We start from the raw sequence: 17241 nt of genomic DNA, 5'->3' as shown, positions 1-17241 counted from the left end.
TAGGAAAGTATCTGACATGATACAGCGAAGGTCAACATTAAAGGCCTTTCTCAGACAAAGTGTGTCTCACGTGTGTAAGAACTCTATAAGATTCTAAGAAGAACAGAAATAATTACAGAGAACACTTTGCTCAGTCACTTACTAAGGGTTGACAAAATGAGGCATTAAATAGTCCTGTACCTAGGTCATGCCAATTAGAGTTAAGAAATTTTTCTTTACAAACATGAATTTTTTTAAAGAGTATGTCAGATCTAAAAGAATCAATCAATCAAAATTTGTTGATCACCTACTATGTGCTAGGCACTGGGGATACCAAAAGAGGCAAAAGCTATTTCCTGCTGTCAAACCTCTTACATTCTAAAGACTGTGGTTGGTAACAAATAGTACAGTTATAGCTATAAGGTGTTGATAAGAGAAGGTTGGCAAAAAATTGCACTTGGGTCTTCCTTACTCCAGGCCCAGGGCTCTATCTACAATGCTACCCAGCTGCCCTCTTGTCATCGTTACCAGTAACTAATATTTATATGTTATGTTAAAACTTTATTATTTATATTAAATCTTTATTTTTTACATAGTGTTTTCCTCACTATAAACCTGTGGGAATTATTGTCCCCATTTTGTAGATGAGGAAAATGAGCTTTAGAGAAATGAAACAATTTGCCTACTGTTCCACCTGTGGTAAGTGTTGGAAGCAGGGTTTAAATGCAGGCCTTCTGATCCCAAAGAAACGATAATCATTTTATTCCAGTGAGGAGCAGGCTTCTTTCCACTATAATATGTACAGGAAACTGTTAGAAAGGAAGAGGTCAGGATTGTTCCTTATCAGATTTTTTCTTTATCCAGGGTATTGTTGTTTTGCTTGAAATCAAGAATTATTAAATAAATCAGAAAGAAAATATATGATACACTTTCTTTTGGGGCAGCTAAGTGGTGCAGTGGGTAGAGTATTGAACCTGGAGTCAGGAAGACTCATCTTCCTGAATTTAAATCTGGCCATAGACACTTACTACTTTCCTTCTACACTGTACGTATGTATGCATATATGTGGGCATACATGTACATATGTGTATATTATGTATGTGTGTACTATAGAGATAGACACATATATTATATAGAAAACATGCAAATAAATAAATATGCGGAAAGAGAGCAATCACTTTACATAAATTCACATCAAGTAAATTTGACTTTATGTAAAGAAATCCACATTCCAAAAATCCCCACCTATGTTAACTTTACTGTACAGTACTGTGCTCACTCTCTCCCTCCACTCCTGCTACTCCCCTCTCTCAGTATCTCCCATCCCACCCCTACCAAAAACCAAAAGACTTTAAGGAAAAAACCCTGGAAGTAAAAGCAGAAGAATGAATGCCTAGAGAAACTAGCCCCTTGAGACCTCTGACTCTGAGAAAGGACACCTTTGCTCCTAATCCACCCGAATGTCCAGCCTTGGGTATCTTTCATCCCTCCACACTTGGGTACGTCTGTCCTCAGCCCCAATATATTGCCTGTCCTCTCCTGTCTGTGTCTGTGTTCAGCCCCCATATATATCCTCTCCCCTCACTCCCTCACGTCTTTTTCCTCTCAGTTCAGGCCAGGTCATACATGTTCCTCCTCTTGCTCTCACTTCTCTGTCCCCAACCCCGACATGTCCTTGAACCATGAGAGAGCTCTCTGCTTCTTCAGGAAAATGCACATTATGTAAAAATCGCTTTAAGTAGAGGTCTGCAGAAGGGTCCACTTATGTAAAGTGAAAACTATGTGTAAATGTAGATGTAGGTGTAAGTGTAGATGTATATGAATATGTAAATATCTATTATTTTTCAATGTTGTTCTCCTCATTAGAATGTGAACTCCATAAGGCCCAGGACCATGCTTTTGCCTTTTTTTCAACCCTGGTGCTTAGCACGGTACCTGGCACACAGTAAGTAATTAAAACTTGCAGACTGATGGTCTTCCTATTAACAGTCAACAAGTAGACTTAATTACTTTTTAACAAAGGCATTTACTGGGATGGTATAGTAAGAACCCCAGGATGGCCAAGGTCTCCCATTGCATCCTGAGCTGTCTCCAGTCATCCTAATGAACATCTGGTCACTGGATCCAGATGACTCAGGAAGAGAAAGTGAGGCTGGTGACCTTGCACAGCCCTCCCTCCCTCCCTCCAAACAAAGTCAAGTGCAAGTCATGTCATCATCTCTCTGATGTCATAGTCTTCTTTGAAAATGAAGGACAAACACAGCAATAACAACTATAGTAAGAACAGCCAGTCCAAAACAATCTGCCCCTCCCTCTCCCCTGCCCAGCCCAAATCTGATGGGCACTCTCTCAAAATACACATGGCATCCACAGGAAGAGCAGACTCAAGTTTAAAGCATGTTTACAACAAGGTATGTGAGATATGCACATGGTAAAGGGTAACTCGGAATTCCTGGTGCTGCCTGGTCTGTGTGGCCTTTCTGTGTTTGTAGAGTTCTGAGGCAGCTCCCCTGAGGTTCAGCTCTCTGCTGGCTTGGGCCCCAGGGCCAGGTTTGGATATTCGCTTTCTTTCTTGAGTCTGTAGACATTTTTTTTTCTACCACAAGAGATCATGGATCCCGAAACTGCCTTCATCCTTGTGTGATTTCTTTGTACTCAAGTGTCTGTCCTCAAGTGTGTCTCTGTTCCTAGTCACAACCTTTGTCTTCTACAAGTCAGTCAGTCAAAAAACATTTTTAAAGCACCTACTATGTTCGAGGAATGTGTTAAGTGCTAGGGACTGTCCCTGTCCCCCCCCAAAAAACTGAAAAGCTGGGGTGGGGGAAGGAAAGAAGATCCCTGGCCTGGGGCATAATGGAGAAATCCAAAGAAGTCCCAAAGGGCACAGAGCCAGGTGGGAAAGAGATGGCCAGCAGGGACCCCTTTCTTAAATGTAGGTTTTCAAACTCTTGACTCTACCCTCCAATCAGAAGGGCAGAGGATACTGATGAGATGGGAGTATCAAAGCTGATTGGATCTTTCTGGATGATGAGTTTTCCCATTTATAAGGTTCTTGGGAGCATGATGGAGAGAAATCCAAAGAATTACTGATCCATTGGTTCCATTAACATGTTCACTGGGGAAAAGGGGGAAGAGGAGAGGTAGCCATTCCTTTTTCTATTCTGGTACAGGTGAAAAGGTCGGCTTCCACAAAGTGCTCCTGAACCTGGAACTCTCAACAGCCAAATGACTTGTTTTTATCTGTGGTCCCAAGGGGAATACCTGATTTTTCTCAGTGAATTACGAGATATTTCCTATGTGGTATTGGTTACCTTTAACTAATGTCCAAAACCCTATAGTCCTTTCAAATTAATGCCGGATTTATTCACGCATTCTTATGAAGTTTCAGGAAATTTTCTTAAAAGTTAATTTATATTTTTTGGTTACATTCTGGGCCAAAATCGATTGACTGATTGGTTGACGATTGACTCATTCTGTGACTAAATCAACTGAGGCAGGAGGGACTCCCTGTATTACACTGATTATATTCTGCACATGCTGTTTTCATTTATTGATGGGTTTGTGATGGGGGGGTCATGTAATGTCTTTTGTTAAAAAATAACAAAATAGTCCCTCCTCAGTGGGGGTTCACATTCTAATGGAGGGGATAACAAGTAGATAGATAGATAGACAGATAAATAGATAGATAATAGATAGATAGTATGTGTACATGTGCATACGTGCATGCATATATGTATAAATATATATATACACACACACATACACAGAGAATAAATACAACTAAGTGAAAGATAAGTAGGGATGAAAGGTACTAGCAATTGGGGAGAGCAGAAAAGGCTCGAATATGAGTCCATTGTGTGACATGGCAACCAAAAAAGTGAATATAATTTTTATAGCTTCATTGACAGGTATGTCATGAAGAAATAAGAGAGCGATAGCCTGTTGTATCCTATTCTGGTCAGGCTTCATCTGGAGCACTGTGTTCCATTTTGAGTACTAGATTTTAGGAAAAACATTAATAATCTGGAGAGTCTGCAGAGGAGGGAACAATAGGATTATTGCCCTCCATAAGAGAATGAGCTTGAGAAACTGGGGATGAAGGAACTAGAGAAGACTTGGGGGTTGTCATTGTGGTCTTCAAGTATTTGAAGAGCTGTAGAAAATAGATTAGACTTCTGCTTGACTCCAAAGGACAGAACCAGGAACAAAAGAAAGTTGCAAAAAGGTAAACTGAGATTTTACACAAGGAAAAACTTGCTAACAATTAGATCTCTACTAAAGAAACGTGAACTACCTTCACAGGTAGAGGTTTCTCCTTTGCTCAAGGTCTTTTTAAAAAAATAGCTTTTCATTGCTATCTTCTATTTTTTATATCACCTAGGTCTTTCCCCCCGGATCCTCCCCCTCCCAGTGAGGAGGATCCATTGTAACAAAGGAGTCATCCCTCATAACAAAGATTTTTTAAAAAAGAAAGAAAAAGTTTCAGTAAAATTGATTAACACATCAAGAAAGTTTGACATGATATGTAATGTTCCATACTTGTGAACCCCAACCTTTGTAAAGGAGTGAGAGGAGTTGTCTTCTCATATCTCTTCTTCAAGGACAAACTTCTTTTATATAATTTTGAAACATTCAGTTTGATTGTTTTGTAGTTCTTGTTCTTTCCATTTATGTTGTTTCAGTCATCCTATACAGTGTTTTCCCGGCTGTGCTTCCTTTACTCTGCATCAGTTCATGTAAGTCTTTCCATACTTCTCTGTATTCATCACATTTATCATTTCTTACAACACAGTAAATTCCACTACTTTCATATGCCACAGTTTGTTTAACTATTTCCCAATCAATGAGTATCCCCTTTTTTTCTAGTTCTTTGCTATCACAAAAAGTGTTGTTGTAAATATTTGGTGTATAGAGAATCTTTCTTTTGACTGATGACCTTCTTAGGGTATATGCTTAGCAATGAAATCTCTTGGTCAAAGGATATGGACACTACATGTCTCATTCCAAATAGCTTTGCTGGAGATCTTTTAAGTAAAAGCTGGGTGACTAAATTTCCAGGTACATTGTACAGGAAATTGATTTTTTACATATAGATTTGAATAGCTTGCCTCTGAATGCTGAGATCTTATAATGCTTTGACTGCAAGACTGGCATTAACAAGAATGTTTTATTTTTTAAAAAAACACAGAAAAGGGGGAGAAATAATTGTTCCCTTTGTTTATATGGACGGCACTATATTTTATCCCTAAGGGATAAAAACCAAAGTAAAAAATATATAAATAATCTAAAAATTGGCCTTTTGTTTACTACCAAACATTCCACAGACTTTATTAAGGACACAAAATAGAATAAATTTAAAAGCAGAGCCCATCAGAAATTCTTGTCCCAAGAGAAAATGAAGGGCTGAAACATTTTGTTGTTGTGCTAGCTCTGAAATCCTAATGCCCTGCAGTCTCTTGCTCCCTGATTTGTTCATCAAAACAATCAATATTCTGCTTAATAGCATTGCAGACTCTCTGCTAAACACTGTCTTTTTTTCACTATCCATTTGGGCAATTATTTCAGCTTCTCACTCTTTAAATCTTCTTTGTGCTTGGCCCCAAGAAAAGTTGAGAAAATGTGCCTCCCTTCCCTCTTTGCAACAGCAGGAAACTCTGGGTGTGGAAAATTGCACATGCTGTCAAGCAGCATTGATTTGTTGACTGGCTTTGATTTCATCTTCTGAAAACTGCCTGTTCAGATTCTTTGACCTGCAGAACTGCTCTTTAAAAATCTTTTTTGAAAAGAATTCTTTGTTCCAAGGGATGATTTTCGGAATCGGGGAGGGAAGAGGGATAAATCTAGAAATGAAGAGATGATTTAAAAACAAAAGATGTAACAAATAGAAAATGATAACAAATGAGTGTATAAGATATAAAAATATATAGAAAAGAATATATGATATAAAAGATATAAAAGCCAGAAGATAGAACAAATATAAAAAGCATGAAGGATAAAGCATTTCTTAAGGGCTTTCATGTGCAAGGCACTGTGCTAACAGCTGGGTTGTATAAATACAAGTGAGAAAGACAGTTCCTGCTCTCAAGGAGCTTCTAGTCTAGGGGAGGAAGGTTGTGCATAAGGGAGGCTAGAAAAGGGATGGGAGAGGAATGGTGTATTCTAGCAGATGTAGTTTGGAGATGACCTTGAAGTGATTGAGGAGAGTGACCCAGAGTCAGACTCCAGGTGATTCCAGTTTGAGCAGGTTGAGGAGGCTGACTATAATGTTGGCAATAGGGCCTAAGTGCCCAGGAGGCAAATTAAGAAAATTTTTTTACATTTTAAAAAGAAAAAAAACCTTTTTGAACATTTGAACATTTGAATGGAGAAAAGGATCATACAACTAGAGATTTAGAACTGGAATGGACCTTGTGGGTCACTTGGTGTAACCCCCTCATTTTCCAGTTGAAGAAAATGATTAATAGGGTTGTGAGTTGTCCAAGGTGACACAGAGAGAGTAAACAGAGGAGCTGGGATTTGAACCCAGAGCCTCAGACTCCAGTTTTAGCACTCTCCAGATTGCACCATGATGCTAAAAAGTCAAAGATTATTTCAATACCTGCTTTCATCCTGAGAGGAAGAGAAAGTGAAGTGAATTAGAAGTGGAAAAATGGAATCTCTGGTGTGCAAAGTCACCAGCACCTTGCTAAAATGGAGTCAGATAGCCTGATGTATTGGAAAGAGCCCAGAACTCAGAGTCAAAAGACTTGGGTTTTATTTCTGACTTTGATAGTGTGTGTATGTTCGTCCTTCGTTGCCAAAGAAGACCATGCCATCACTTTACTTGGAGTGAGGGAGGGCTGTGCAGGTCACCAGCCTCCCTTCTCCTCCAGAGCCATCTGAATCCAGTGACCAGATATTGATCAGGATAACTGGAGATGACCCAGGATGAGGCAGTTGGGGTTAAGTGACTTGCCCAAGGTCACACAGCTAGTGTGTCAAGTGTCTGAGGTGGTGCTCTATCCACTGTACCACCTAGCTGCCCTTCTGACTTTGATACTTATTAGCTATGTGACATGTGCCTCAATTTTCTCATCTGTAAAATGGTGACATCTACCTTACCCTATGTCAAAAGATTTTTTTCTTTAGGTTCACATGAAATAATGAATATGAAAGTGTTTTGAAAACTGTAAGGTCCTGTACAAAAGTGAATTAATACTGTCCATACATGCTGTGTAGTATATGTTTTATCATTAGTATAACAAAGTCTTTCAGTCACTAAAAGTAATAAACAGTTTTGTATTGTGGGAAAAAGACAGGATTTGGAGTCAAAGAATCTAGGTTTGAATTTCACTTCTATTACAGATTACCTGTGTTGACCTTGTGCAAATTACTTAATCTCTTTGGATCTCAGTTCCCTCAGCTGTAAAATGAAGGAGTTGTATTAGATTACCTTTAAGGTCCCTTCCAGCCCTGAATCTATCATTCTAAGTCCTTTTAGATAAGACATAATAAGCCTGACCTCATCCTGAGTTCTGCTACAGATTGGATTAATTTATGAAGATGTTACAGGGTATTTAATTTTTTACATTTAAAAAATCGCTTTATTGCTCTAATAACAGTGCCTAATGAAAATTATATAAGAAATGAGGAAATTTCTCATTTTTATACTGAGCTCTGAGCTCTTGGGAAGAAATAGGTTACATTCAGTCTCTCATTCTTTCTTTGGTCCAGGTTTAAAAGTATGTTTTATATTATCTTTTTCATCTGCACCCTGAGAATTTCCTCTCCATGAAGGGCTTCCGTAAATGCTGATGGGAGACCTGCCCACAGATGAGGTAAGAGAAGAACAGTGAGTCATTTACTCTGAGCACACTCATGCCCCAAACAAGAGAGCTGTCAAGGGTCCTTGCACAAGGAAAGAGATGCACCCCAAAAGCACCCTTGTCAGTTTGGAGAACTAAAAGTGGGACCAGTGGAGCGACCCCAAAGGGCTCCTTTGAGGGTTTCCATAAAAAGGAGCTGAAATCTGTAGCCACCATCACAGCATCTTTAAGGGAATAATTTTCACTAGAATGATTTTGGTTCCCCACCCCCATCCTCTTTCTGGTCCTCTTTGGGGCAAGGACACATAAGTTTTCTACAGGGTGTCTCAAAAGTTTGGTGAAGTTTTAGCTTTAATAGCTTTAAAAAGGCTAAGTGGTTAAATGTTATTAGAGTATTAGTCACTGGGCCTAAAAATGGGGGAAATACTCAATGGGGAGTCAAACCAATAGCAGAGGAAAGTCAAACTCTTTCAAGTTTTCTGAAAAACAGTGAGCAGGGAGATGCAAGCGGCCTAGCTCTGACAGAATGGGGCCAAGGTGTTTATGGTACGCTAAAAATTCTCTCTGTAATGCTTCTTCACATGATAAGAGTTGAAAAAGCAGTCCTCTCAAAGAAGAAAGTCCCTTAGTCCTTGCTCTCTGCCCTCAGTCACTTTCCAGTCTTCACAATTGACAGCCTTTCTGGAAACTTTTACTTTACTCAGTAGACACTGGGTGGGTGCTGAAGGCTTTTAACTTTAAGCTTGAACAGCTTAAACTGCATTAAGACTTTTGGAACATCCTGTCCACACTCACATTGTTTTTACCCTCAGCACTTCCATCCTTATCTGGTTCCTGACCTTTGACTTTCCAGAACTAAAAACAAGACTGTGACCCTTGGCTGATTGGGGCAAGTGTGTGTGTGGGTAAAGGACTCGAATCATGATCACAGTTATCTAAAATAGGGGTTCTTAACCTGTCTGGGGTCTGAGAACTTTTAAAAAATTTTTTTATAATTGTATTTCAATTTAATTGGTTTCCTTTGTAATCCTACATTTTTTATTTTATGCATTTAAAAACATTATTTTAAGTAGTGGTCCATATACTTCACCAGACTACCTAAGGGATCCATGACACCCTAAAAGGTTAAGAAATCCTGTCCTAAAGGCATCATAGTGTCATAGATAGGTCAACTTTGGTGTCAGGAAATTATGAGTTTTAATTTGTGTGACTGTTCAAAAGTTTCTTAATCTCCTAGTGCCCCCAAGCAATCGCCTAAAATTATAAATTGCAGAATTGTCAAATCGCATTGATGGAGGGAGTTTCTATATTAGGAATGCCCTTTACTGATAAAATCACAGGTTCTGATCCAAAATAATAATAATTATTGTAATCAATCACATTTATACAGCTCTTTGTCATCTAACATTGCCAATTGCATACTGATGTATGTCCTGGAGACATCTCAAATTCAAAACATGTCCTATGCAGAATTATGTTTCCCCTAAGCCTTTCCCATTCTTAATGTCCCTGTTTCTTTGGAGGCAGCATCTTTCCAGTCTCTCTGGTTGGCAAGTCACTTTAATTCTCCCTTCTTGTCTCACAATCATTTTATTCTCTCCCCTCACAAACCCCTTACCCCAGTTTATTCCTTCATCACCTGAACTATTACAATAACTTTCTAATTGCTTACCCTGCCTTTAGATTCCCTTTTTAATTCCTCTCCCACACTGTTGCTAAACTGATTTTCCTAAAGCACAGGTTGGATCACGTTATCCACTAGCTCAAGAAGTTTTAATAGCTCCCTTTTGGCTCTAGGCTAGTACACGTTCTTCTGTTTGTCCTTTAAAGCCCTTCACATTTGGACTTTAGCCTACCTTTCTAGGCTTATAGAACTCTCCTTCATGCACTCTAAACTCCAGCCAAACTGGCCTATTTTCTGTTGTTGTTCCTTCATTTCAGTTTTGGCTACTTCTTCATGACCCCATTTGGGGTTTTCTTGGCAAAAATATTTTTATAGTTTGTCATTTCCTTCTCATTTTACAAATGAGGAAACTTAGGAAAACTTGGTTAAGTGATTTGCCCAGGATTACACAGCTAATATGTGTCTCAGGTCAGATTTGAACTTGAATCTTCCTGACTCAAGGCCCTGAGCTCTCTCTTCTGCACGACCTAGCTGCCCAAAGCTAATTGATTAAATGTTGCTGCAGTGCTAGTCACCGGGCCTAAAAAATGAGGCCAACAGCTGATCAGGGCTCAAGTCAATAGCAGAGAAAAGAGAGTCCTAACTTCCAGCAAGCAAGGAGACAGATGTAAGGAGTGGAGCAAGGGTATGCATGTTACATCAAGAATTGTCTTTACAATGTTTCTTTACATAAGAGTTAAAAACAGTTTTCTTAAGAAAGAAGGTCCATTAGCCCTTCCTTTCTGCCTTCTTATGGTCACTTTCCAGTCTTCAGAAGTAATAGCCTCTCTGGAAGCTTTTACTTTATTCAGTAGACACTGGGTAGTCAATGAAAGTTTTTGAGTAGAAAAGTTACATGATCAAATGGCGAATTAGGAAGATGACTTGGGTATTAGCACAAAGCATGCATTGGAGAGGGGACAGAATGGCCCAGGAAGGCTGATCTCTGTCTTGAAATTAAAAGAGAGTTCTCAACTCAAGTAGTTATTTTGGGAGGTTTTATTTTATGTTGAGGGTTGAAACTAGCCAGGCTCTCAGGTTAATGTTACATGTCAGCTTGTTGTGGTGATGCTGATTAGCAACTGGACAAAGGTAGCACAGATGTTTTGTTTCTGATTCATGGTTCATGAATCAGATCCTGATTCATGGGTAAACCACACGTATTCCTCCTGTTTCTACCCCAAAAGTCATCACATCTACCTGACAGTCTTATGGGTCATCAGCTTCTCTATCACCCTCTCCATCCACCTCCATCTGTTGTCTCCTCTTCCTCCCACCCCTCTTAACACCCCCAACTGTCTTTCCTGGTTAAGGGTCTTGTATGATGGGGATTCCCTGATTCTTCTGACTGCAGTCCAGCCCGTGGAATCAGAGATAGTTCTTTCTAATCAGTTCTTTCCAGTTAGATTGAGAAGATATGTAAAGAACTTTGGAAACCTTAACGTGCTACTTGAATGCTAACTACTACTAAGCCATCAGTTTTCCCCAACTCTAGGGACAGTACTTATTCCTAAAAGGTGCAGTGAGACTAGAGAAGGGAGGAAACTCTTTAAAGGGTCTGAAAAGAACCAAGGAAAACTGGATCCAGTTGATGAAACCTTAAATAGTAGCTCTCAAGAGCATCTCTCTCTCTCTCTCTCTCTCTCTCTCTCTCTCTGTCTGTCTGTCTGTCTCTCTCTGTCTGTCTGTCTCTCTGTCTCTCTCTCTCTCTCTCTCCTTCCCTCTCTTACTCTTTCTCTATCTCTGTCTCCCTCTTCTCTCTCTCCTTCTCCCCTCCTCTATCTCTTCTTTTTCTCTGTCTTTGTCTCTCTTTTTCTCTCCCTCTTACCTTCCTCTCTTTTTCTTTCTCTTCCTCTCTCCCTCTCCCCTTCTTCTCTTCTCTTTGTGTCTCTCTCCCTCCTTCTATCCCTCTCTCTCTTCTCTGCAAGTCTCTCTGTGTGCCTCACTCTGTCTCTCTCTTGCCTCTCTGTCTGTCTCTCTATTTTTCCCTTCTCCCACACACAACTTTCAAATTCGATTCCTTATTCTGCTTTAAGTTAGAGACCAGTAGTTCCATCAGGGAGCTGACACTTTGAGTTGACAAACAAAACCTGTCAGCAATTCAGTAATTGAACTAGAGTTTATTGTCTACTAAACACCAGTCACTTTGAGTGGTGTTGGAGATAAAAAGCAAAAACAAAGCAATCCCTGCCTTTGAGGTATATTCTATCCCACTCATCCACTTACCTATACTTGTCTAACAGGTAACTCAGACTTTCTCCAACCCTGCAGAACTGCGCAGAGTATAATAACATGTCCAGAAGCGGAGTAACCAAGCACTTACAGAAACTGGCAAAGAACCAGGCAAGTCCTGGGCAGGTCAGGGGCCGCAGCAGGTTATTAGAGCAGACATCTGAGGAAGCACCAAATCCGCAAGAAAGTCAAGTTCACTGCTATGTATTGTTATTAGTGGTGTCTGCCAAATGCCTAACTCCACCAGTAACAATGGTGTAGATAGGAGAGAGAAGATAATGACCGTGGCCAAATACCCAAATTTATGTAATTTAAAACAGTACTGAGAAGAGACATGGAGCCAAGCTGACCGTTAGACTGTGAGCTTTTTGAAAGCAGGAACTGGTTTTTGTTTACCTTTCTTTGTATCCTTAGGGCTTAGGAAAGTACTTAGCACAAAGCAGGTGCTTCAAAAATGTGCCTTGACTTGACAGAAGAAAGAGAAGATAGGGAACCAAGAGTAGCCTGGGGGATCATAGTGAAGCTAGACTGAAAAACTGAGAGCTGGTTTCTGGAGGAGGAAAGTTTGACCCCTTTGGATGAAGTTATCTGACTTGATCCAGAGGCAAGAAAAGACTTCTTCCCCTCCCCTTAATACAATTTTAAGATGGCAAGGTTATTTTATAACCCTAGGAAGCAAAAATTCAGTAAACAAATATCTCTGTAACTACTGAACATTTCTGAGAAATAAAGTCAGAAAAAGTCCAGAGAATCATTTTCAAGATCTCCATGAGAATTAATTAATTGACTGAGAATGGCTCCCCCTCCACCCCCTCCCCACTATACTTACTGGTGTTAAACACCAGTTTGTATAAACACAACCTCTTCTACTACATTATTTGAGAAAAGCTTGAGGCACATAGTAGCTTGCTCATTAATCCCACTGCCTAGAAGTGGGTGCTGGATAAGTGTTAGTGGACTCAAGCTTAATTTAATTTAAGATAGAGGTTCATCTAACAGAGGGGGATTCCCCAAGGGTCTCCATCAATAAGCTTCTGAGATGATCTGAAAATATTTGGCTTGTAGGCCCAGAATTTAAATGTTTCTTGTTTACTAGTTAAATATAATGGTTTTCCCATACAGAACCATAACTAGAAATTCTGACATCTACTATAAGGGGGATGGCTGGATCTGATGGTAGAGGAAGGGAACCGAAGGAGAGATCATGAGAATGGAACAAGGTAGAATTGGGTCTGGAGGAACTCACCTGCTAGGTGTGGAAAGGCTTTGAGTATCCCATCTTCAGGGCACACAAACTTGTACTTTTATTATAGGATAGGTGAACCATCAATGGTTGGGTGCAGTCACGGTAAGAGGCAGCTAGATGGTTCACTGGATAGAGCATTAAACCTAGAGTGAGGAAGACCTGAGTTCAAACTCTTACTGTGTGACTCTGGGCAAGTCATTTTACCTCTGTTTGCCTTAATTCACTTGAGAAGGAAATGACAAACCACTTCAGTATCTTTTCCAAGAAGACCGTACTGTCCATGGGGTCATGAAGAATCAGATGTGAGTGTGACAATAAAAACAGATGTCAGGGTTGGGGAGGTAGGAAGTTTGGCCAGTGCTTTCTTAATGCCATCAGTATCTGTCAGCCTACCCTTTGTCCCTGCAACTGTCCTCACCAAGAAGAAAGAGCAGCAGGAGAAGCAGGATTATCTCTCATCTTGAGACATAGTAAGAACATGCAGCAAACAGGACAAGAACTAGCCCAAGCAAGCAAGTGAGTATGGATAGGAACTGGCAGCCAGAGTGGCTTGGGACAAGTGACAGAGATGAGTTTGTAGCCCATTTTATTCTCAGTTCTTTGTCACCTACTATTATGAATATTCTGGCATAAATTAGACCTTTATTTTTATCTTACTTTATGTCTCCAAGAGGCCAAAGGCAAGCCTGTTGGCTTTGAGAACCGTTTACCAGTGATTAGGCAGATTTCAGGCTCCCCTTGCAAACCTCTCTCAAAGCATACCCAGACTTCTAAGAAGAACACTAATGATAGCTCACATTTATGTAGCATTCACTTTATACCAGGCACTGTGCTACAATTATTATTTCATTTACTGTTCATCACAATTCTGAGAGGTAGGTACTATTATCACCCCCATTTTACAGATGAAGAAACTAAGGCAAACAGAGCTTAAATGTCTTGCTCAGGATCATACCATCTGAGGCTGGATTTGGACTCAGGTCTTTATGACTCCAAGTCCAGTGCTCTACCCACTGCACCAAATAACTGCTGTCTTAGAATTGATTAATAATAATGGTAAAAAATTAATAAAGAATTAATTAACATTAATGTTTTTCCTCATTATATTGTTGGAGTTACTATATTATTATTTTCCTTAATTTGCTTACTCATGAACTTATATACTTGTAACTGATATAATTATGAACTCTTCATCAGTCCATAAGTTTTCCTATTTTTCTCTAGATTCTTCCTATATATCATTTCTTATGGTTCAATAACATTCCATTATATTAATCTATCTTCAGCTATTTCCTCAAACTCAAACAGCTACTTCTGCCTGTTGTTATTATAATATGGTATGTATGCACTGTCTCCCTCTCCCAGGGTCATTCTTCCTATATCACCCTTTGGGGTTCTCGGTTACTATGAGGGGTTTGTGAGCAATATCTCTTCTTGTATCTGCCGTTGACTTGAATCCCCAATGGCTGCATTTTCCTCTAATTATGAAGGGTCCACTACTAGCATCCTAATTCCATTTAACCACTTAACAACAATAGCTTTTACCTTAACACAAAGCTTTAACAAATACACACATATACATAAGGCATATCCGAACAAGTAGGGAGGGGAAGGTAGCATTTATCTACCACCCATCTCTTTTGAGATACTCCCTGATACCTACAGGTCATAGTATCCCCCCATACCAGCTCAGTATCTGGGGGAGGACACACACAACTTCGCTCGGTTCCTACATTTTATTGATCCCTCCAAATTCATGTCTACAGATGACTTCACTGTCAGCTTAATTCTCATTTTAGTTTTCTCTGGCATGGGGCCAGAAGATTTCTCTTTTTTTCCTCAAGACATTGCTATTGGGCTAGCTGTGAAATAATTCAGAATGCTGGTCTCCCTTCAGACCTTTCCAGCCCAGAGTTAGAGAGGTTCTGCTTCCTCCACCTCAATCAGAAAAGAATAAATGCAGAGGCCCAGGATGCAGGCCCTCTTCAGATAGATGACCTGAAGGTGGAGGAGGTCCCATGTCCTTTACCCTTACAGCATGGACTCTCTCCAGATGTGAGATCCCTCCAAAAATGAGTAAGGCAAAAAATGGTGGAAGCTGAAACTGATGGGCTTTTTTGAATCATTTCATAGCTAATAGAAGAGTCTCCTCTTCACTATGGGAGACTGGAACCAGTTACAAAATATCTACACATGGTCCCCAGTCTCTCCAAGATACTTCTATACCAGGTAATCATGACACTCCTGGAAACAGGAATTGACCTCCCCAGTCTCCCCATGTGAAGAGATGCTAGTATAGTATACTCTACAAGTATACCATTCAGGCAATCAGGCAATAAATTTTAAGATCCTACTGTGTACCAGGCACTATTGTTAAGCACTGGAGGAGATACAAAAAGAGGCAAAAGGGAGTCCTTACATTCAAAGAGCTCATAATTCAATTGGGAGACAATAAGCAGACAAATATGTACAAATAAGCTATATACAAGATAAACAGGGAATAATTAAGAGAAGGAAGGCCTTAGAATAAAGAGGGGTGAGAAAAGTTCCAGACCCCTATTACCAAAGGATCATAGATTTAAAGCTAGAAGAAATTTAGTACAATCCTCTCATTTTGTGGATCAGAAAACTGAGACCTAGGAAGCTAAGTGACTTGCCTGAAGTCACACAGGAAGTCGACAGAAGAGCTGAGATTCGAACCGAAGTCCAGGGCTCTTTCCCTGTACCATGACATTTTCTCATTGAAAAGAAATCCGTTATGAGTCAGGGGTTGAAACATGCAGTGAATTCTGCCTTCTAGACTCTGAGCTCACCGCCTGAGGATTTTTCTCTGGCCTCACATCATGATCTTAACCGCATCAGTCAACGAAAAAAGTTTAATGTAATTATACTGATAGATGTCAAGGAAGACATACTGCTAATCATGATGTGTAATCTCCTAAAATTCTGCGTCTAGAGCTTTTAGCCTCAATTAACTCGGCAGAAGATGATGGAGGGCCATTAAGGCCCTTTCATTTTGAGTACACGCAGTTATTCGGACACATTTCTTTTGTTCTTTTCTAGGATGCTTCTTGGGAAAATCTGATTCTGAGCAAAGATCCCTATATTAGAGAAGGATAGATAGGAGTCATTAAAATGTTTTCCTGACTGATATGAACCTTAAAAAAAAGAAATGATACTAGATAGCCTATTTAATACCTTTTATCGAAGTCACATTCAAGAAGTACCTTTACAACATTTTCCTAGCGTAATTTTTCCTCTTCCCTTGCTTGTGCATAGGCACAGTCCTAGCTTACAAAAATCTGATTATTTATTTTTTGTTTATCTTTTATTTATTTTTATCTTTTGTCTTTAGTTTTAATTAATTTTGTTTTGATTTTTATTGATATTTTCTGTTGCTTACATCACCAGAGTTATTCTAAGTATCTGTCCCCCTCCCCGTGAGCCATATGGCAAATAGTATGTTTTTTTTAGAGAAGGGGAAAAAATCAGCATAACTGATCAATACATTGAGAAAATCCAAAAACGTGCAATGTGTAACATTTGTGAACCTTCTACCTCCATGAAAGGGTACATTGGGGGTATCTTCTCATATCATTCAAGACTTACTTGATCTTTATAATTTTGTTACATTTTTCTTTTGATTTCTTTGGTCTACAGTTATTCTTACCATTATAGTTATGTTGTTTTCTTGGCTCTGCTTACCACTCTGTATCAGTTAATCCAGATCTTTCCAGGCTTTGCTGTCTTTATAACACACATCATCCCTTACAGCACAACAATATTCCATTACATTCATTTACCTCAATTTGTTTAGCCATTCTCCAGTTGAAATCCTAGCCGTTCTTTAAAATTCAGATGCTTCCTTCTCCACGAAGCCTTCTGTGACCTTGACAGCCACATGTGATTCCTCCTCCTTGGAATTATCTCCCCACTGTATGAATAGCTGTCAAAGGGAGAAGTTGTATGTTCCTGAATAAGTTCTAGGGAGAGGGTATGACTGACAACTTTCTACAACTCTGCCTCACTTAAATACAATTCATACTCAAGTCAAGATGTCACCTCGTGATGACAATCCTCTGAAAGAAGTACCAACAGCAACTTATTACGAGCTGGGTGCAGTAAATTGCACCTGGGAGGGAAAATAAGAAAAAGGGCAGTCCCTGCCCTTAAGGAATTTACAGTCTACTAGGTGGGTTCCACATGTATACACACACACAGACACACACAGACACACACACAGACACACACACAGACACGCACACACATAAATACAAGATATATAAACACAAGTCATTTGTAGGTACAGTGGGAAT

General features: G+C 39.6%; 1 protein-coding gene across 2 annotated transcripts in view; it reads left to right on the top strand.

Annotated features, from left to right (window-relative positions):
• The window catches only part of FRMPD1 (FERM and PDZ domain containing 1), a 224057-nt gene that overhangs the window by 42440 nt on the left and 164376 nt on the right, over positions 1-17241 (top strand). The window contains exon 2 of one of the 2 annotated variants that reach the window (XM_072596757.1): positions 7693-7796. The exons of the other annotated variant lie outside the window; for it this stretch is intronic. The gene's annotated coding sequence lies outside the window, so the exon portion shown is untranslated. The remainder of the gene's footprint in view (positions 1-7692; positions 7797-17241) is intronic. 2 annotated transcript variants of the gene reach the window in all.

The sequence above is a fragment of the Notamacropus eugenii genome, chromosome 3, assembly GCF_028372415.1.
Source record: "Notamacropus eugenii isolate mMacEug1 chromosome 3, mMacEug1.pri_v2, whole genome shotgun sequence".
Classification (NCBI taxonomy): domain Eukaryota; kingdom Metazoa; phylum Chordata; class Mammalia; order Diprotodontia; family Macropodidae; genus Notamacropus; species Notamacropus eugenii.
Note: the sequence above shows the minus strand (reverse complement) of the source record. Positions and strands in the feature narration are given on the sequence as shown.